Source organism: Alexandromys fortis, unplaced genomic scaffold, assembly GCF_014885135.2.
Source record: "Alexandromys fortis isolate MF-2015 unplaced genomic scaffold, M_Fortis_MF-2015_v1.1 scaffold_310, whole genome shotgun sequence".
Lineage (NCBI taxonomy): Eukaryota > Metazoa > Chordata > Mammalia > Rodentia > Cricetidae > Alexandromys > Alexandromys fortis.
Genome location: NW_026068202.1, coordinates 397,519 through 419,312, shown reverse-complemented (window position 1 = coordinate 419,312; position 21,794 = coordinate 397,519). Strand labels below are relative to the sequence as shown.

General features: G+C 41.6%; 1 protein-coding gene across 3 annotated transcripts in view; it reads right to left on the bottom strand.

Moving 5' to 3' along the window:
* The window catches only part of Cdk6 (cyclin dependent kinase 6), a 199,042-nt gene that overhangs the window by 160,019 nt on the left and 17,229 nt on the right, over positions 1–21,794 (bottom strand). The window lies entirely within an intron of this gene.

The window sequence follows — 21,794 nt, the reverse complement described above, 5'->3', positions numbered from 1 at the left end:
CTCCAATCCGCCTTGAACCAGGGGCACCGAAGAAATGAGGTGGTAATCTCACTGCCAAGCTAACTGCCATTAACTCTGTGGAAAAAAGGAAAATTAGAGCGGAAATAAGAAAATTCACAAAATTTCTTATTTCTTGTTTTGTAGGCAAGACAATGGTAACAGGACTAAAAAGCTGAGTCACTCTATGAATCATTTGTCTCCACAAACCCAAGAAGGGGGGGCAGCATCTAAGCAGTGAGGAGTTCATAAGTTTTGCTGAGTCTAGAACTTACCGGTTCTGAAAATTCTAAAGGAACACGAAGCTGACCGACCCCACCAGAAGAAGAAACTCACTGACCGCAAAAAAACGGCAGACTACTTGGGTTTATATTTGAGTAAAGAATAATTCACCAACCCTGGCTACAGCTTCTCATCACCTCCTTAACCTCCTGAAGAACGGTTAACTTAAGACATGAAGCATCTACATCCCAATAAAGGACCAAGGGTAGCTAATGACTTGGAGAACTCCAAACCCATGGCACCTGGGGAAAAGGGACCCCAATCCCAGGTATTACAGATGGAAGCTCCTGATGGCTCTCCCCTCTCCAACACAACCAGGGCAGCATCTGGCACCCAAAAAATACCAGGAAATGGTTACTGAATGGAGACAGCTTAGGAGGAGAAGTTCAGGAGAAGGTACTTAGAGATGTTACCAAGAGAACACGACACAGTGAGTAAGCCGGACTTTGTAGCTGCTGCTGAGACTAGAGGGCTCTGCCATACTGAATTTAATATGAAATCTCATCTGTCTCCTCCTGACTTGCTGGCTATGCCTACATTATTTTGACATTTTAAATGTTACAGCAACTCTGTGAGACAGTCCTGGTTTTAGACTTGCGGCATCATTCCTAATAGCCAAAAGGCAAAACCAACACACCTAGAAAAGCGGCACACCCATACATGGAATCTTAGGTGACAGTAAAAAGAAAGCTGGTTACGTACTATACTGGATAAACCTGAAAAAGATTATGCTAAATAAAAGAATTCAGTCATGAAGGTTGCGCGGTTTTATTTATATGAAGTGTAGAGACACGGGCTGATCTGTAGAGTTAAAAATAGACTGGACAGTTAGTTGCCAAGGATTGGGGGCATAGGGGTTGGTGGAAGAAAGGGGAACAAATGCTTATGTGCGGTTGGTTTCTTTCTGGGATGATGAAAACACTCTAAATTTAGATCACGGTGGTAGTTGCACAAACTTGGTAAATGTACTGGAACAATCCCTAAACTGCACACTGACACAGGTGAATTTCATGGTATCACACCACATCTTAATAAAGATGTTTAGGTAGAAGTCAAGAAAAATAGGAAAAAACCAGCAGAAAAAGATTCTGTACTTTGTGTAGACTACAGAGACAGAAAGCAGCGGTAATGGGACCAGATTTGAAACCGCTGCTCTGTTGCATGAAAAGCAAGGGTCAGCAATGCGGAGATGTCATTGTGAATCACACACACACACACACACACACACACACACACACACACACACACACACGAGTGGGGGAACTGCTGGGAAAAATAACTCTCAGAAAAGTCACAGGAAAAACTGAGACGCTAAAGACTTCTGATCGCTTGGCCTCGTGTGCCTTGACTATTTACAAAAATGACACACTGCAATTCTCCAAAAAGGGCTTGAAAAAGATATTCTGATTCCAAGAATAGAAGAGTTAAGAGGTATTTTTAAAAGTGAAGCGAACAGTTTTGGCTGGAGCCACATACAGTGCGGAACATTCTGGACAACTTTCAACATTCAGTTCTCTTTCCATTCCTGACCTGTAAAACCCTGTTTTCCAGCCTGGGCCTCTCTTGAGGAAAAGCGACAAAGCAGCCAAACCTAGGAAGCCGCACGTGATGAAGACTGTCCGCAGTCTTAGGAGGGGAAACAAGCCTAGCGTATCACATCCTTTCAGGTGAGCCACTTCATCCCAGCGCTAACTCACTCAGCTACCTACGGTTAGGTTCCTTTCAAGGAATCACAAATGATCATCGTGTAGTAACTTAAAAAGAAATTAAAAAAATCAAGTAACACTAACAAAAACAGTGACGAAATATTCAAACTTGTACAAAATGAGCTAACATAAACAACATGGTTTTTTTTCTAATGATAGAACTATATATAATCTTCAGGGTATTTTGAAAATGCCTCCATTACTTTGGGAATGCAAATTGGTAAGGATCTTTCTTCACACACACAGGCGCACACACACACACACACACACAGAGGGCACACAGACACTACGAGGCTCTTACAGTACAGATCTCTATATGCTGGGCACAGGAAGGCTCTCACAGTACGATCCCACACAGGAAAACAAAAGGGCACAGGATCACTCGCAATCGATATCCATGGTTATCTTTGGGTGATAAAATATGAAATGTGTTTCCAGTATTTCCTTATTTAGGTTTTCTACAACAAGAGCTTACTAATTAAAACAACTTTTATACACATTTGTTTGCTTTTATGTGTGAATGTGTACCATGTGTGTGCCTGGTGTCCTCAGAGGTCAAAAGAGGGAGTTGGGTCCTCTGGAACTGAAATTGCAGATGGTTGTGAGTCACTAAGTGGGTGCTTGGAACTAAACTCAAATTCTCTGCAAGAATGAAGGGAGGTCCTTCTATTTCCCATCTCTTTATCTCCAACCGGTTTCTCTGAGTTTACTTTAAAAATCCTGATAATTAATCCCGAAAATATAATTTTAAAATTAGTAATTTAAACAAGATCAATTGTTAATTTCACTCAAGAAGAAAAAAAAATATTGTGTGTCACTAATTTACCAATTAGACATACAATTTTCAACACTCTAATCAAAACAGAGCAAAAACCAAAAAATGAGGGAACGAGCTCCAAGTCTAGCAGGACTGGGGATTGGGAGATATTGGTCAGTAAAGCTCCTCTTTCAAGTGCCCAGAACCCAGGAACAAAAAGATAGTAGCAGGCTGGAAAAGTGAGGTGGTTCCAAGGGTAAAGGCACTTTGCGGGCCACACCTGGTGACATGAGCACCTACTTGAGTTCAATCCCTGGGGTCCACAAGGTGAGAATGGACTCTCATGAGTTGTCTCAAGTTGTTTTCCGGAGATGCACGCGTGCAGCTGACTGTGCAGTTCCCAGCTCTCCACCCACAAAACACAAAGTGTTAACGTATGCTTGTAAACTCATCAATAATGGGGCAGAGAAAGGCTATCCCTTGGTAGATAGCCAGCTTAGCTTACTTGATGAGAGACGGAGGTCAGTGAGAAACCCCGTCCCAAAACACAAAAACAAAACAGTGGACAGTGCCAAGGTCCCCAAATCTGCACACATGTATGTACACATATCTGTATTTGAACGTGGAAGAATACTTACACGCACAAATTTGCACACATGTATGTACACATATCTGTATTTGAACATGGAAGAACACACGCACAAATTTGCACACATGTACAAATATCTGTATTTGAACATAGGACACTTACACGCACAAATTTGCACACATGTAAATACATATATCTGTATTTCAATGTGGAAGGACACTTGCACACATGCACTATAGCAGAATTACCACAGATCAAAAGAAAAACAATAGTAGCTTATAGACTTTAAATAATATTTATCATGTAAGTCAAGGAAAAATCCAGCAAGGAAAAACTATGTTTTCTAAGTAGAGGGAGCTTAAAGCTTAAAGCTTAAAGGTTACACAGTTCTACAAAGTGTTTTTAGAAATGAGAAAACGGGCAAACAGAGCAGAATGGAAAAGTGAAAGAAGCATTCTAGCAATATCAAAAAACGGGCAATCAGAACGACTAAGAAACAGTGTTCAAAACACTCTTCATAAAAACCATTTTAAAATTAAGGTCTGTTCTAACAAAACCTTCAGGAATTACACTGATAACAACTGAGAAAGGCCACGGGCCAACCATATGAAAATATCAGAAAATAATGCAGCCTACTGTATTATTACTGTAATGAACCACTCCATCTCATCTCACCAGCTTAACGTTAAGGATCCTGAAATTGGATGGTTTTGCTGGGTATAAAAACCTGTACATGTTTAGGTGGAAGCCCTACTGGCATTCATATATACCTACAGTTGTTGGGATGTTTGGGATCTCTAGCTTGAGGCCCCATTCCATGCTCAGGTCTCACTCTTCTCACACCAAACCCTACCCTCAATGCACAAAGCGACAGCCCATCCCCTGAACAAAGCCCGAAAAAAGTCAGTCCCTCCTTGCGCCTGCTCAAGACCATGCCTATAGGCTGCTTACGACCTGGTAGCCATATTAGACATGTGATTCCTCTCCTGCCCTCCTGAGGGTCACCCAGAAGTTGCTTTGCTCTTGTTTTAGACATTAGCAGCCATCCAAGATTAAGAGAACGAGAAATGTGGAAATGTAACCACTAGTCAGATTTCTTTAAGAACGCAGAACACCTTTATGATGGAGACCTACTAGGCAACTGGATATGCCACACAGCTGGAAAGTTTGGACACTGGATTCCTCCTCTCAGAAGCTTCCACACTGTCTGACAGACAGACAGATGGGGGGTGGAGGAGGAGGTGTTAAGGCTTGAGTTCAGGGCTTTGAACATGCTAAGCAGGCACTCTATGACTGCGCTTGACCTGAAACCCACCTCACACCATTTTAACAGTTACTGTTGTCAATTCTTGAAAACGGGCTCTGCAGATTTTCTTCATCTTTTAAGCCTGATATACCGATGATATTCTACTGACTTGTGGAGATCTCTGCACTCATCCTTTGGTCAGTTAGCCTCCTGTACTAGACATTTGATCATAACCTTACATAAAGTAATCAATAAATGATTATGAAGTACTTATTTTCTATGAACTGTATTGAGTGCTGGTAGAAACACTGTTAAGACAAAACATATCATAAATGGTCCAGCAGAGAAGAAAGACATAAAAAGATCAACTACCCTGTAAATACTGGGATGTGTGTGCGCACACACACACACACACACACACACACACACACGGATGGCATTTTAAGAGAAATAAAAGGTTGATCCAACCTAAAAATGTAGTAAAGGTTCACATAAGAAACACCCACAGAACTATCTTAGGTTATAGGGAGTTTTGCAAACAAGTGATAGACAAAGGGCACTAGAAATCAAGAGAAAGGTGACCAACAAGACAGCCAGTCCCACTAGAGAAATCTTGTGAATCTCAACAAATTCGCCCTCTAGGTTTTCGTTTCCAAATACCTCAATCGTCCAGGATGGGTATAAAAAGACGAGCAAGAAGACCAAAACAGGACCGGCTGCTGCAGTAGCGAGGGAAAATAAAGAAGTCCTGTCCTGAGGAGCTGGCAGCCAAGGACAGAAGGGAGAGAGCGGATTCCAGAAATACTTAGGAGGTTGACTTGGCAGGACTTACTCAGTGTCTGAATGTGGCGGGGTGGAGAGATGGGAAAGGAGGAGAAGCCAAGGATGATTCACAGGCTTCTGACTTTGGGGACTTGGTGCCACCCCATGAGATACGGCAGAGTTCACAGACCTTGGTTTTAGGGAACTGTAAACTTCCCAACAAGTTCAGCACTCGAGGGAAAGCTATCAACTAGAAGCAAACACACCCCACCATCTACTATCATCACCTTTTATAAAGAAAGCACACTTTAATAGTCTAAATATGAACTGCTGTAGGTAACAAAAGCCACCCCAGAGAAGGGCTCTTCTTTTCCTAATGGCATCCTCGATGATGGACAGCACTGGTGGGGCCTGAGACTGGGCTACAGCCATCTGGTTGCGCAGGATGAACATGAGATGAAGACCCCCACACACCTACAGGAACACTTATTCCACTAATGCTAAGGGTATAGGGGAAAAGCTCGAAAGTTACCGAAGGCTCTGAAGACGAGATTTCAACTATGCATAATGGGGAAATGGCTGTGGAGCTGAATGTTAAACCCTCGCCTGGAATTTGCCAGATAAATAAAGGAATCTTGGGATGCTCCCAGTAGAAGGAACAGCATGTCCAAAGGTATTCAAGTATGAAAGAAAACTCATATTTGGGGAATGGTGGATGGTCTAGAGTAAATTCGTGATTTTTCTTGGAAAGGATGAAAGAAGAGCTGGAAAAGTACAGAGAAAAAATTATAGACTTTGGCCATCTAGGCTAAGAAGCCTACAAACTATCTTTGGGGAACTGGGAAGGACCCAAGGATTTCACAGCAATGTTATGGGTGGATGTGCTGCTTACAAAGCCACTCGGGCTGCAGAGCGGGGGCTGGATTATAGCACAGCAGAGCTGGAGCTGAGGAGAACAAGTAGAGAGTAAGAGCTAGCAGCCTAGCAGCCTAAAGAACAGGGCAACCAGCACCTAATGTTCTTCAGCAGGGAACCAGGCAATGAGACACTGTCCCTGCTTACCTTTTACTGCTAGTTGTGAAACTAGAATCACATGTCATATCATACTTTATAATGTAACACTTTAGCAATGCCAGCAGCTTCTACAAATCTGTCTTCATCTTTAAGCTGAGCCGAATTATATTCCTTATTTAATTTATTAAACAACATCCTTAGTCTTAAGAGGGATGCATTATTCCTTTATAAATTCCTACCAAGTGGAACTGAAAAACACTAAGGGTAAGCGCTTTTTAAAAATGTATGTACGTGCAGTATGTGTGTGTGAGTACATTTGTGTGTGCGCATGCATGAGTGTGTGTGTGTGCACATGTGTGCAGGTATGCGGTAACAACGGTCACCTTGTGTTTTGAGGGAAGGACTTTCAATGTGCCTGTAGCTCATCCAGTCAAGGATGGCTGGCCTGCCTGCAAGTCACAAGATCCTCCTGTCTCTGCCCATTTTCAGAATTAGAATTAGAGATGCAGCCATCACACTCAATTTTTACACAAGTACTGGAGAGCTAACTCAGGTCCTAATGGAAAGTGATCAGATTCAAATAAAATGAAACAAGCAGAACAGTAGGAAGACCAGGGAAATGGTATCTCTCTCTGTTTCACTCATCCACACACACACACACACACATTCACTAGAGAATTAAAAGAAGGTAATTCCATCTTAATAGCATCAAAGATACAATAGACAGTATAAAGTAAACAAAATGCACTGCATACTAAAAATTACAAAACAATATGAAAGAAAAAAAGTAAAATACTGATACTCTAGGATTGGGACAGCAAGTATTTCTCAAGCGCTACAGTTTAAATGCAACTTAGCTGAAAACCCCAATGAATTAGGCTTTTCAGAAAAAGGTAAACAGCTGGTCTTAGAACTCCTAGGACAATGGCAAGGGCTACACACACACACACACACACACACACACACACACGCTGAGAAACACAAAGCTGTATTTCTTCACAATCAGAGAACTTATATACTACTTAAGATAGTGTAATATTAACAAAGAGGACAGGCAGACCCATGAAACAGAATTATGTAGATAATTAGCATATTTATCCACTTGTTTAGACTAAATTTGGCTTTTAACAAAGGTATACAATTGACAGGGTAAACATCTTCTCACCAAACATATGGACAACGGGATGTACCGAATGGGGCTGGACTCCCGTCTCAAAAGAAAAAAAGACCATAGCTAACATACGGAAGCACACGTAACAGAAGAAAGACAAACTGGATTTATCACTAAGAATGTTCATTTTTATGAGATGCCCAGTTTTCCGGCTGTCGGGGCATGGAGGAAAATAAAATAGAGAATGCGCTTCTCGCAGGGGAACAAGCAGCTTCTAAATTAAGACTGTGACCATGTGTGCACAACTTTATGAACACACACACTCTCTCCAATCACTGCAGTGGATACTCTCAATTGTGTGTTCACCCACTGCATCCTCACGCTATGGTCAAGAGGAAACCCTCATCATCTTGCTGCCACCCCACCCCTCCATTCTTACTGTTTAGCTGGATGCTACCCCTCCTGAAACACTGGTCACTCCTGGTTTCTGTGCTGCCGTGCACACAAGTTGCACTGCTGATCTCTTATTCATCCACTAAGAGACGAACATGCCACATGACCTGCACTTGTGTTTGCTCCAGCCTCCCTTTCCCAGAAGCGGACTCCTCTGCTAACTACAGCATACCGGGTCCACTGGAGGCCCACTGAATGAATGAAAGGGACTGCCATAAGAGTGTGCCCTGTATTTCTGGAAAGAGCTTGTGCCAAGTCTGATAAATTAAGTGTGTGTGTGTGGGGGGGGGGGGGCTCAGGCTGAATAATATTCTTCTGGGTCCAAAAAGATGGTGATAATGAAGTAAAGATGTTTGGTTTTTTTTTTTTTTTTTTTTTTGGTGGGGGGCTGGCTCATGAAATAGTTCTGAAGACAATTCTAAAAAGTAAAAATACTTTGCTTGATTAAAATAGGGCTAGACTAACTGGACTGCCTCCCATGGGACACGACTTATTTGCTCACGATCACCAAAGTTCTACTGCAGTTTTTCATTCATCTCATTATTTTCAAGTCACACTGTCCTTTTATTAAGCATGTTCCCTTTTCTAAGGCGTAAACTTTGAACAGGTTACTCCATTTTCCCTTTATGCTTCTTTCCCTCAGTAACTGTCCTGACATGTCAAATGTTTTATTGTCAGAAGGGTGATCCCCCCCCCATTTCCAAAGAGGGAAGCAATTTGCTACTGTTTAATTTAAACCTACCCATAAATCCAAGGAACGTCTGGCTCCTGAAAGGGAATAACAAGGCCCAGAACCTATTAAAATGTGAGCCACGGTCTTCAGGGAGCAACTGATACTCAGTGAACATTTCAGTTCATTTGGCTGTTGCAGAGTATCTAGTGAGATACAAACTGATGAATGAAGGGACTTCAAACCAAAACTGGGTCAGAAAATGTTTTAGAACAACGTATTTTGCTCTTTCAACAGTCTGAGAACTGTTCAAGGAACAAAAATCTCCCTGAAAGAAAGAAAAGCGTATGGTAAACCAGGCTCATGTAGGCCTTGTCCTGGCTTTGATTACAATGTTATCAACACATTGGAAGGCAACTGGCATGTGCCACAACACACATTTCAATCACATTGCTTCTTCCAAATCTCGATCTCAATATGCTGAAAGCCCTCTTTATTAAAATGCCCTTCAGAAAGGTTGTCCTAAAGCCTAAAAACAAGATGTCGATATTTTAACTGAACCACTTTTTCAAATGTCAAAGATTTACAGATTTTTATATTATGCATGTAATATCAGTGTGCAAACATTAGATTTAATCATTGAATTAGTAACTGTTTTTTGTTAGCAACTACTTGTCTCTTAGTGAATAATAGAATGCCACACTGCCAAAGCCGCACCATTCTGCCACAGAGGAGTTATTTGGATCTATGGTGACTACGCAGAAAACCTCTGGAACTAAGATAGCAAAACTGCACACACAGAGAGCAGGGCTATCCAAGAGAACAATGCTGACGTGAGAACTCTGTATGTGCTCTCAAGAAAGAGGGAGAGGGAGCGGGGAGGGACAGAGGGAGGGAGGGAGGAAGGGAGGGAGGGAGGGAGGGAGGGAGGGAGGGAGGGAGGGAGGGAGGAAGGAAGATTCCCTCCCCCTCAGGGTATTTTAATTATTCTGTCAAGAGATTTTTTTTTAAGTAGAAAATTTAAGTCTACAAAAGTAAGTGTATTTATACCTTTTCTCAAGTTAGAGCTAGGCATTAGATCAATACCCTCCTGACTCACATTAGAAGATGAAGCAAACTTAGCTGTTTTCACCTCAATGAATCAGATAATGTAACTCTATGAAATCAGCCTTCGCTGACGTGTTGAGATGCCAAGATGATGATATACCAGACAGTTCAGTCTTTCTGTCTTCCTAATCATTCTCATAAAATTTGAGAAAGCTGTAGTGACTAAATACAGGAATGTTTATTATTGCTTTGATCTTTCACCTCTCTGTGTGTCTCTGCTGCAGAGACACAGTATGTTTTCCTTTCAGAAAGGAAAACCCAGCTGGAAATTGCAATCATTTTTTTCCCTGCAGGTATCCCAAAGAAAATGATCTACTTAAAGACAATGTCTCACTATGTAGCCTTGGTTAGCATGAAACTCTCTATGTAGACCAGGCTGGCCTTAGCTCACAGAGATCCTTCTGAGTGCTAGGATTAAAGCTGCGGACCATCACACCCGGCCTTCTCTACCAAAAAGTTAAAGCCTTAAATGATTGTATTTTTAAACCTATTTAATATTGAAATAAAAATATTAAGAAACCAAAATATTCCACTTGTAGTAGTTAAATGAATGCCACTATCAAAGAATACGCCAATCAGTTCTCTCTTGGTGCTACCTTTTAAGTTTACTAGAAGTTGTTTCAATAAAGAGACACAAAAGCACCCACAAGCAGAACATGAGACAGGTAGCGAGGTGGTTCTGGAACCAAACTAAAGGACAAAGTCTAACACTGAAGCAGGGAAAGGACTGTCTATGAGTGTGAGGAAGAGCCTATGAGCTGGAAACTGAAACATTACAGGACAAGGAAGCAACTGAGAACAAAGAAACCTCATAAAACACTACAACTTTATTAAAGTAAATTCTAGAAAAACACACTTGGCCATTGCAGCTAAGTCTGATCACAGATGAGGGAGTTTGTAGACAACCTCCCTTCTCTACTGCAATCAAAATGAATGCAGTGGGCATTGATGCTGAGGCTAACGGACATTGAAGCTATTGATTTCCATCTCCTTCGAGAGCTCCAAATTCTCAAAGCAACGACCTCCCTGTGATAGCTCCCACACGTGGTGAAGTGTGGGAGGAAGGCAACGCCTCGGTCGGTAGATCCAAACGCATTCAGGAAGTTCAGCATTTACTGGAAAAGATTACAGCCGTGTTTTTGGTTCAAGCCTCAGGTTTTTTGTGAGGCTGGCAGGAATGTGTCACCCGAGTCTTCAATCCCTCTAGGGCTAAGAATAAATTCAAGGTTTTAGTTGTTAATGCAGCATGCCAATTATCAGAAATGACAGAAGGTACGGGGCTCGGGGAGACAGCTCAGTTGTAAAATATGTGCTGTGCAAACACGAGGACCTGAGTTTGGAAACTCAAAATAAAAATTAAATTTATGTCCAGGCAATGCTGAAGTGGTTCTGTTGAACTTGTCCATATTGGGCTTCATGGTCTGCGTTGATGAGGGTGGCTGACCAGGTCTCTTTCTCAGCACCCATATAAAGCCAGAGTATGGGGTCAAATACCTGAACACCAGTAACTGTGGAGGCAGGAGGCTTACTCACTGAGTTCAGTGGAGATCCTGTCTCAGAACACCAAGTGGAGAGCATCCGAGAGAGAGAGACTTTGGTATATGCACTCATGCATGTGTTCCTACACACAAATGCACCACACGTAATAGAAGATGCAATATGCACTCATGCATGTGCCCCTGCACACACAAATGCTTTCCCTCTCTTAGGACTGGAGGTGTGGGGGTACTTGGGAGGGAAGTGGGAGTAGGGGAGGAAATGGGAATTTTGATTGGTATTATTTTAAAAGTAATAAACGATTTTCAAAGAAAAAAAAAACGAAGAAAAGTGAGTCATCCGGTTCTCTACTAAGGAAACGCTAGCTGGAATAGGGAACGGCACCATGGACACCGTAGGGGATACCTATAAAACATGGTTAACATAACCACACAGCAGTTTCACGTCTCGTGACTTGATAAAAAGGATTGACAATTGGGGATGGGGACGGACACACACAGACTGTGTGTGTGTGTGTGTCAATCTGTGAGTATGTCTGACTCTCTTCTCTCTGTGTGTTCGTCTTTCTTTGGAGGAGATGCCTCCATTGACAAAGTGCTACGCAAGAGGAAATCCTGAGTTCATGCCCTGGGATCCACATAAAAAGGTAAAGAGCTGAGAAATACTTGCTATTCCAGTTTGGAGTGATGGGGACAGGGGTATGCCAGAACCCCACTCGCTAGCCAGTAGCTGGAGTAGTGAATTCTAGACCCAGCAGAGACTGTTTCACCAAAGAGGGTGGAAAGTGCCTGAAGACTAAAGCCCAAAGTTAACCTCTGTTCCCCACAAACATGCGGACACACGCGCACTTGTGCACGAAGGGACACACATCCCCAAACAAGGGAACATGTAGCCTATACAAGCCGTTTACAACAGTAGTAAGTTTCTATATGACTCAACTTAATTAATTCTGAGTCACTTCTTCATTGATTGTTCTATTGCCTCATGTAGATTAAAGCCATTTTATAAACGGAGATATTAAAGGGAAACTTACAAAAGAATCATCAGCCTCCATGAGGCATGAAGGCAGTAAAGAGCAATGTCAATCTGAGTAACCTTAAAAACTAATCAAAAACCCACCCCTGATTTCCTAACAGCGTTCAAATATAAGAAATTCAAAAATTCAATGACGGGCAAAATAAAAAGGTCAACAACCCCTTGACTTCTAACCTTCATACCCAGAATTTCAGCTACAAACTACAGTCTCAAGAAACTGCCAATTTCCAACCCTTTCTGTGGGTTTTCATCTTCTCATCACTGATGAGAACAGAAAACACTAAGTTGGGAATGTTGGTATTTCTGATATCAGAGTATTACCTGGTGTACATTTTACCCAGTCTATACCAAAGACCTTTAAGTACTTTTTGCCTTCTATAAATTGATATTAAACAATACCCTTGTAATACTTGGTATTGTCAAATTTTAAATTTTGTTTGCTGTAGAGAGCTGTCTGTCACCCATGGTCTCTATTGGAGACAGCGCAAGTATCTCTTCCCAGCTGTGACTGGTGGACCCTCCAGAGAGACTACCCGACATCCCCAGGGGGCTCAAGCATTCCTAGTTCAATACAGCCACTGCAATGGAAACTTGGGAGCCAAATTCATACTCGTGCAGTCACAGGTTTAAAGACTAAACAAACAGAAGAACTGCATAAACAATTAGGGACAGTTTATAATTTCTTCGCCTTTAAGTACACATTACCTTTTATTTTAACTCGGAGAGCTGAAGTCCCAATAAAAGATAACTGGTCACATAATGAGAAAGCAGACTCACTAAGGCTGCTATAGCTGGGCAGAGGCCAAGAGGGAGGCTGAGTCACTCAGCCACTCCCAGCAAGGCCTCACTTTCTACAGCTTCAGCCTCTCAGGATCAAAGAGACATCACTCTGGAGTTTCTCGTTGATGGCATTTGCTAGTGAGTTTATTATACATAAGGTGTTTCCAGGCAAGCAATCTTTCCTGCTCAGTAGTTTAAAATAAAAATCTGTTTTCCACCATGTTGCTCTCACATTTTGTTATGGAGAGCCTGGTTTTACAGACCAAGGCAAGTGAACTCACGAGTTCACCATGGCCAAAACTGGTAACACTCATCCACGCAATTTCAGTTCCTGGGATCGCCTGTTCTAAGAACATGCTGTAGTGAATAATGGAGAGCATTTTATATGATTAAAACAAAAACAGAAGAAACTGTCAACTCCAGCACTTGGGAGGTGGAGGCAAGAGAATTCAGATGTTCAAGGCCATCCTCAACTACTTAGTGAGTTTGAGGCCAGCCTGAGACACTGTCTCAAAAAGAAAAGTCTTTGTTGGTAGCTATTAAGGTCCTAGCAAAGCCCTGTCATTTTTATTTGGAATATATAATATCTTACGATGTATTCTCAATAAGGTTCAGAATCTGTAACTCAGTTCAACAAAATCTGTTGAGCTTTAAAATGCATTTGAAGTAATATTTAAATAGGCATTTAAAATGATGAATTAGATGTTTTTAAATTTCTGCATAATAATTTTGCACTGTAAAATATGTCCCTTCACCCATTTCCTTCTGCCATGCAGACATGCTCATTAAGGTATTTTTGTAAGCGTAAAAAAAAAAAGAAACTCCCCCTTACATCTTCTAGTGCACTTTTAAACCTGTCTGTGAACACACAATGGCTCTGGAATGTAAACTTCAAAATGGCTTAACACTTACTCTACAGCTTCGTCTTCACAACATGTGCAGTGTTGGTTAAGGGCTAAGACCACAGCAATCAGCATGGGCACAGCTGGTTCTTTCAGCCACACCAAAGAGAGCCAGTCCTACACAGGAGGTGTTTTCTCCACAGAGTAGGCACTAACGGGAGCAAACCTATCAGTATGGGGAACCATGTGTTGCTACTGCGTTGACCAAAACAGCCCCATGGAAACAGAGGTTACAAAGGAGCCTGAGACAGGAAGACACACAGCAAGCACTAAGAGGAGGCAGGACACAGAGAGAGGAAATCTCAGGGCACTGGGACTGAAGGCGTGCACCACCACCATCAGGCTCAACAAAGCATTCTGAAGATCTACCTACGACTATTAAAGATGCCTCTACTAAGAATGGACAGCCGCAGGCTCTGAAGCACCCCTTTGTGATCCCCAAACATCCCTGAGTCTTAACTTCTCATTATTTTCTTAACATCTCTACAAAAAGGTAAAGCTAAACACAAAGCAGATTCGTGTATGTTTGTCCACCCAAAACCTAGAGAAAGGAGATGGGGGTGGGAAGGGAGTCCATGAAGGAAGTGAGGACTTAAGCTGATTACCAAGTATCTCTTGTGCTTACAGTTGTCAGTTTATATTTTAATAGCCGACAATTGTGTCTGTGGACCGAGATAATGGGCATGGTGAGCCGTGCATGATAAAGCTGGTGATAAAACCAACAGAAACTGAACGCGTGGAGTAGATCAAACGCTGTTAGCATAGAAGCACAATAGTTCTGCTAAGCTGCATTCTTCTACACCAAGGCTGCTGTGTGCTAGATGAATTTACTTAAGCTTCCCCAAAAAAAGCACGCAAGAAGAAAAGAAATGCATGCTTATTCATGTTTTCGATAATAGGTTAACAATTTAAGACAAAACGCGCTGAAGTTCTGAGTTGTGCAATGTTGGGACCCGATCTATTCCCTGGAGCTTCTAGATTCCCCACTTCTGCTGAGTCCAGAAGTCTTTCTCCAAGTCAAAAGTTCCTGCCATAGTAACTTTTACCTTTCTTTGGATTATAATATTAATTTTTAAGAATAGTCTGTTTTAAAATTTTCGTGTTGGTTTCATGTCCTTTTTTCTTTTATCAACCTTCTGAATTTTCTTTCTTCTTTTCTTTTTCTTCTCATGTTTCATTAGTCTAGTATCTTAACTTCCTGCTTGGCTTTTATTATTTTGGAAGTGAATAGAACAAAGACGATGGATGTCCTGGAGGACTTCAGGTGACACCTTACAGAAGGAGCATCTGAAAGTAAACAACTAACGGAGAAGAGGGCTGCCCCTCCCCACATAGGCACTGCGGGGTCTGGAGGTGGCCTAGGCTCTTGACACTGCTGTCACGGAAGCAGCACTCCAATGCGGCCGAGACGAGGGGTGCACGCAGCTAAGGATGCAGGAGAGCCCAAGCTGCATGATTAGAGCCCCGATTCTCTGTCCAGCAGGCAAGGCGAGCTAATCAACTCTGCTCTGACTCACATCCTTCCTTAGGAGTTAGTTTTCTTTTTCGAATGCACAATCCCGGATTCTGCCGTGATTTCATCCCTGCTTCTGTCTCTCTGTTTCAGGACACACAAACCCAAAACACTGAGCCTCTAACATGGCTATGTCAGCCTCTTTGTTTTTCGGTCCACAAATGGATTCAAACAGTGAAATTGTATAACCGAATCATAATACAACTGGTTTTGTTTTTCCAACAGGCACGGAAGTCCTTCTCCCATCCATCATGAAAAGAACGATATAACCTGAATTTTATTTACTATGGCCCACGGCAGACACCTAATCACAACTGCCATTTTATTAGAATTCAAATAAAGATGTCTTAGAAGTATCCTCTTCAAGGTATTAAAAAATAATCAAATAAGAGTTTGCCTTATACGTCATTCTATTCTCTCTCCCAGATGGCTGAACTTACCTCCTATAGTATCTTTCTGTTTGTGTGAGTGTTAGTATATTTTCCTACTATAGCTCAATAAACACGGTATTTACTGAATGGGCATAAATTATAATATAATAAAAAATTAATCAAAATATTCATTTTGAGGCTACGGCACAGACTCAGAAGCTTGCACTTTTAGGCACACAATACCGACTTTCAGATTCCTACAGCAACATCCGACAGCTCACGAGAAGAGGGCTTTCTTTTGTCTTGCCTACATTGGCACTCTCATTTGTCGTGGGTCAGAGGGCTCAGTCCTTAAGGTACAAGTCTCCCAACTGTGTAATGTCACAGATGTGTCAGAAATACATAACTTTGTAAGCACCTTCTAGAATCTGGAGGTCAACACTGCTTATTTAAATACTTTACTGTGGAATCGGCAGGTATTCTGACAGCACAGACCAGCTTTATAACATGTCTATCTTCACCTACGATTACATTTTAGTCGTCAACAGAGTGGAATTCAGAGCTCAATTCTGCAACAGCTTCTGAAAATCTCTTACTCTGGAATGAAGCTCTTCATGTAATTTCTCAAGTATTTTGAGATTAGATGATCAGAAGAACAATCAGAATATAGTCCATTTCCAGACAGTAGGACCAGTCAAGTAAATAAAAGTATGTTTCTGAGTAAAAGACATAGAAATAACTACATTATTAGCTGCACATTTTCAGTATGATTATGTAACATGACTTCTTCAAAGCTGAATTTTCATTTGAATTATGTTCACAAAAAGATCAGGGCTTTCCTGTCAGGTTTTTGCTTCTGCTCGTTAGAAGGCAGCTAAAGGGACAGACATTCTTCTAATTTGTGAAGCCTCAGTCAATATGAAAACACATAAATACATTCAATAGTAAATACTGGCTTTTTAAATAAAGCCACTGTGATGGCTAGTACTCAACTCGACAGAATTACAGTCACCTTGGAGATGGGCCTCTGGGTTTTCCTGAGGGAGAAGACCTTGATGACATTAGTTCATATGGGAAGTTCCGTCTTAACCAGGGGATCCTGGACCTTGGAAGAAACAAAAGCAGGCCAGGCACTAACAAGCTTGCATTCATCCCACTCTGTCTTCCCATGTGGATGGGATACGACCGCCCTCTTCGGGCTCCCGCCATCTTGACACCATCACCAAGATGGACTGTATCTTGAACTGTATGTTAAAATAAATGGGTCCTTCCTTCCTTAACTTGCTTTTGGCAGCGTATTTTATCACAGCAACAAGAAAGATTTTAGCCATATTCTTGATATAACGTTGCTAATTTCTTCACTTACAGTGAAGACTTACAACTAAGTATTTTAATAAAAATATATTTCTAAAGAAGCAAAATATTCAGATGTTTAAAATAGCTTTTAAACAACATATATATATATATATATTGGTTTTTCGAGACAGGGTTTCTCTGTGGTTTTGGAGCCTGTCCTGGAACTCACTCTGTAGACCAGGCTGGTCTCAAACTCACAGAGATCCGCCTGCCTCTGCCTCGCGAGTGCTGGGATTAAAGGCGTGCGCCACCAAATATCAACAGAGAGAAACTGTCAGAGAGCACCTGCAACTGATGCCCGACAGCCTGCAGATTGCAGGGAAACCTGAGTTCTCACCTCCATCTGCGCTCACCACTAACACACGGTCTGGCTAACATCTTTCTCCAGTCTGAAAAGCAAAACCAAGGAGTAAAAGCCATCTGACTTTGCCAACAGTGGGCCTAGCCTGGACCAACTAGAAAGTGACAGGGGCCTTCAAAGCAGATCGAGATTGCCACAGCTTGGTGTGTCATTGGTCATTAAGACTTTGGTAAAGCTTAAGATGCAAATACTAGAGACATTTGAACTCCTTCTCCTTCCGCTTTTGTCTGTTAATAGTTTGCACAGAAGGAATAAAGACCAAATGGATTACAGCAGGACTGTCCCAGGAGGTAGAGATATATTTACATACAGTCCAGGGACACATCTATTTCCTTAAGCAGAGTCCACTGAAGAACACACAGTATCTGGTGCTGTGCGAAGAAGAATAGTTCATCCTAGCATTAATAAATCAAAAACAGAAAAAAGAAGAAATAACTGAACGTTTCCTTTTATGATAAAAAAAAATGATTCTAAGAAACCTTAAGCTTGGACCAAAGTCATCTGATGCCAGCCTGGCTGCAAAGGGAACCCAGGAAGTACTGAGCCAAAGAGTACACACAATCCATCTTCTCTTTCTCTTGCTTAGGGTCCACTGTGGAATGCTGAATGCAGGCACAACAACAGACATCTTCGGGCATATGCCTCCACACACCCAATAATACATAATCTACGTGTGGATGGAGACATGCTCGAATATTTTCCATAACCCATATGTACACACATATGAAGTCAATGCCAGTCCATAATCAACAGAATAAATACACTAAGAAGCAATCAGACCTTGCAGTTCTAAAACAGTCTGTGTGCGGGAGACAGCTGATTGGCACAGGGTCTGCAGGCTGTGACAAGGAGTAGTTTTTTTCAATGCAAGCTACAACCGTTTGTGTGTGTGTGTGTGTGTGTGTGTGTTCATGTGTATGTTTGATAACCTGGGCTCTATCCCTAGCACCAAAAATAAAAACGTGGTATTTTTTATCAGAATTAAATGATTATACCTCTTTTTCAACAATAAAAGATGAAATAGTGCTCACATCAAAACTTAGTATCTTTATCAGCAGGCAGTTTATATTCATTTAATCAGTCAAATCCAAATGATCTTTGCATGATTGACACGCTTGCCATATTAGGAAATTGTATAGCAAATCATACCCTAGAGTAGAGACGTGTGGTCTAGTCATTTAAACTCTGTCTCTGTCTGTAAAATGGGAACAACAATCCTACCCTAGCTTCCTTTTCTGTTACTATGAGAACGGTGCTGAAGTAGACAACAGCCAAGATAAAAATATAATGAGGCATTTGGTAGGCTTGGGGCAGGGAGGTGAAGATGGCACTGACCGACTAGCCCAGGCTCGTGCTGAATTCAAGCTCTCCCTGTCTGCCCATCCTCCATAACAGTGCTAAGACTACAGGCTTACATGGCCATATCTGGTCTTCATGATATAGTTACTATTATTATTATTATTTTATGATTGTATCTGTATGGCTGTTGTCTGTCCACCACATGTGTGCTAAGAGGGCAATGGATCCCCTGGAACTAGAACAAATGGTTGTGAGTTGTCGTGTGCGTGTTTGGAATTGAACTCAGGTCCTCCGGAAGAGAAGTCAGTGTTCTTAACCACTGAACCATCTCTCCATCCCTGTTATTAGATAGTTTTTGAAAATAAAATTTGGGTTTTAGGCTAGCTCCTATGTGTTTTATTAAAGACACTCAATAATTCCTCAGGATTTGAATGTTTGTCACTCAGGCTAGGAACACAAGAGAAAATAAGCCTAGGATAGTAATAGTAAATGAGACAGATTTCAATACTACTGCATTATGCAACGATATAATTCTTTCTAAAAACAATTACAGACAATGAAAAAACAAACAAGATCCCACCAAAACATTGTGCTGAGTGCCTGAGGAGGAAAGCCAACCAGTCACACAATTCATTACTGGCCAAGCATAAAGCTCCTGACCTACTGTGTTCTATCAAATTACTTCAGAGACCTACTGTGTTCTATCACATGACTCCAGAGACCTACTGTGTTCTATCACATGACACCAGAGGCCCACTGTGTTCTATCACATGACTCCAGAGGCCTACTGTGTTCTATCACATGACTCCAGAGACCTACTGTGTTCTATCACGTGACTCCAGAGGCCTACTGTGTTCTATCGCATGACTCCAGAGGCCCACTGTGTTCTATCGCATGACTCCAGAGGCCCACTGTGTTCTATCGCATGACTCCAGAGGCCCACTGTGTTCTATCGCATGACTCCAGAGGCCCAATGTGTGTTCTCCCACAAGTGTTTTCTTTGGAGTTTAAAGAGGTAAGAAGCATAATGTGTTCGTCACATAAAACAAAGCATGAGTCCTCAACTAATTTCCACTCCTGGAGATAACATAATATTTTATTTAGTGACTGAGCAATACTATATCTTTTACTGCCAGGGCTTTAAATGTACTCTCAATTTTTTTCATGCATTCCCACATTCAAACTTATCAACTGAGATACCTTTCCCAAGAGTAGTGTGTATAGAAGAGTATTTGAATGAAATCTCAACCATTTTATTCATGCTTATTCAATTATTTTCCACAGCACATGTATGCATATGAAGTTGAGGCCAAGCCATAAGCAAAATAATCAATTCTAGACTGTTACGTGAATGAGCGATCAGACTTCTGAGCTTAAGAACAGGTCTGCAGCTGGGAGACAGTTGTCTAGCATAGGATCTGTTGGCGTGACAGGGACAGTTTTCTTCAATGCAAGCTACAAACAAACTCTAACCTTAATCTGTGATCCAAAATCCTTCCAGGCCTCTCCCAATAATGCTGAAGAAAGCTCATTTAATTCATGGTAACTTGGGATTTGGGAATCTTCATTCAATGTAAAAATGGGACAAAGAGTGTTCACTAGGGACTGAGAGTCCCAAATCACTTTAGAGTGCCAATCTATACCTGCCAGAATCCACTTATTTATCAGAATTGCTAAGTAAATAATAGTAAAAAGGAGAAGGAGGTGAAAATCAAGGATGCAGAAAGCCGGGAGAGAAAAAGAAATGGAATCAATCCTATATAATATTGCTTCTTGTCGCAAACAGAAAATGCATCAAAGCTTCCGTCATGGAGGCCGTTGGCTCTGTTCCCAACTGCTCTCCATCCACAGCTAAGAGCAGTGAGGACATTCCCAACTCTGACTGCCAAGTTAAAATGAAAACGTTCTCAGTCTAGAAATGATTGAGGTGGTTTTCTTTAATCAAATTAGAGCAGCCAAATGTTCCTTTCAAAGGTAACTGTCTACACTGCAGCTGTATGCAAACTACCACATCAAATGTGAGGGGGAATAGCAATAGAATTGTGTCCTTACAGTACTGAGCTAGCTGCAGAGATGGAGCAACAAAAGCATCAGTGCAGCTCGGAATTACATTCACAGGGAGCTTCCACAAATGTGCTGACTTCACAAGCTCCGAACAAAGTACTGAAACTTCCAGTATATAATTAGCTATTTAAGGGAGGAGAGAACATGGGGAAATTCCCCCTTTAAAAACAGCCACACAGCAATAGATACCTTGAGTCATTTACCCTGGCGACCAAAGCCTAAATGAGAAACATTAAAAGACCGGCTGAGAGACTTCCTTGAAAAAAAATCTCATAGACCTTGCTTTTTCACTTCCTGTCTCTATCAAAAACAGGTTTACCATGGTGAGTAAACCTGAGTGTGCAACCAGCTTCAGTTGAGTTGGTAATGATTCATTTACAAGCAGAATTTATTCTTTTAAATCATCAGACATGGGAAATTCCTGCAATGAATTAATATATAATTACCTCTCTAAGTTTTCTAGTTTGTTTCCCTTAGGAAAAATAGGTTTGTCAACATTCCAAATATGATGTCATATTATCTCTCGCATGTGAAGAGTTTATACCAGCTGTTGGCTTTGAGATGGTGTATTAACAGTATGAAACCTACAATATGAGAGGGAACTCGGACAGCAGGTGCAACAGGCACTGAAAGAATGGGCCAATGCTTGTTCTACACTTATGGACGCTTTCCAGATAATACTGTCTTACAAGCAAAGCAGCGCGCTCGGAGAGCTGGGAGCAGAAGGACTACTAGGGTTTCGGGAGAGCAAGCAGTCTTTCAAGTTCCCACTGTGAAAAGGACAGAGCACAAGAGAACAATGCTGCTAAAGCCAACACCAGGTCTCCTCACCAAGAGCAGCAATGAAATAAACTAAGCCTTGGAAATATCAAGGTGAACCTTAACCCAACACGACTGCCTAGTACTGAGACAACACTCTTTA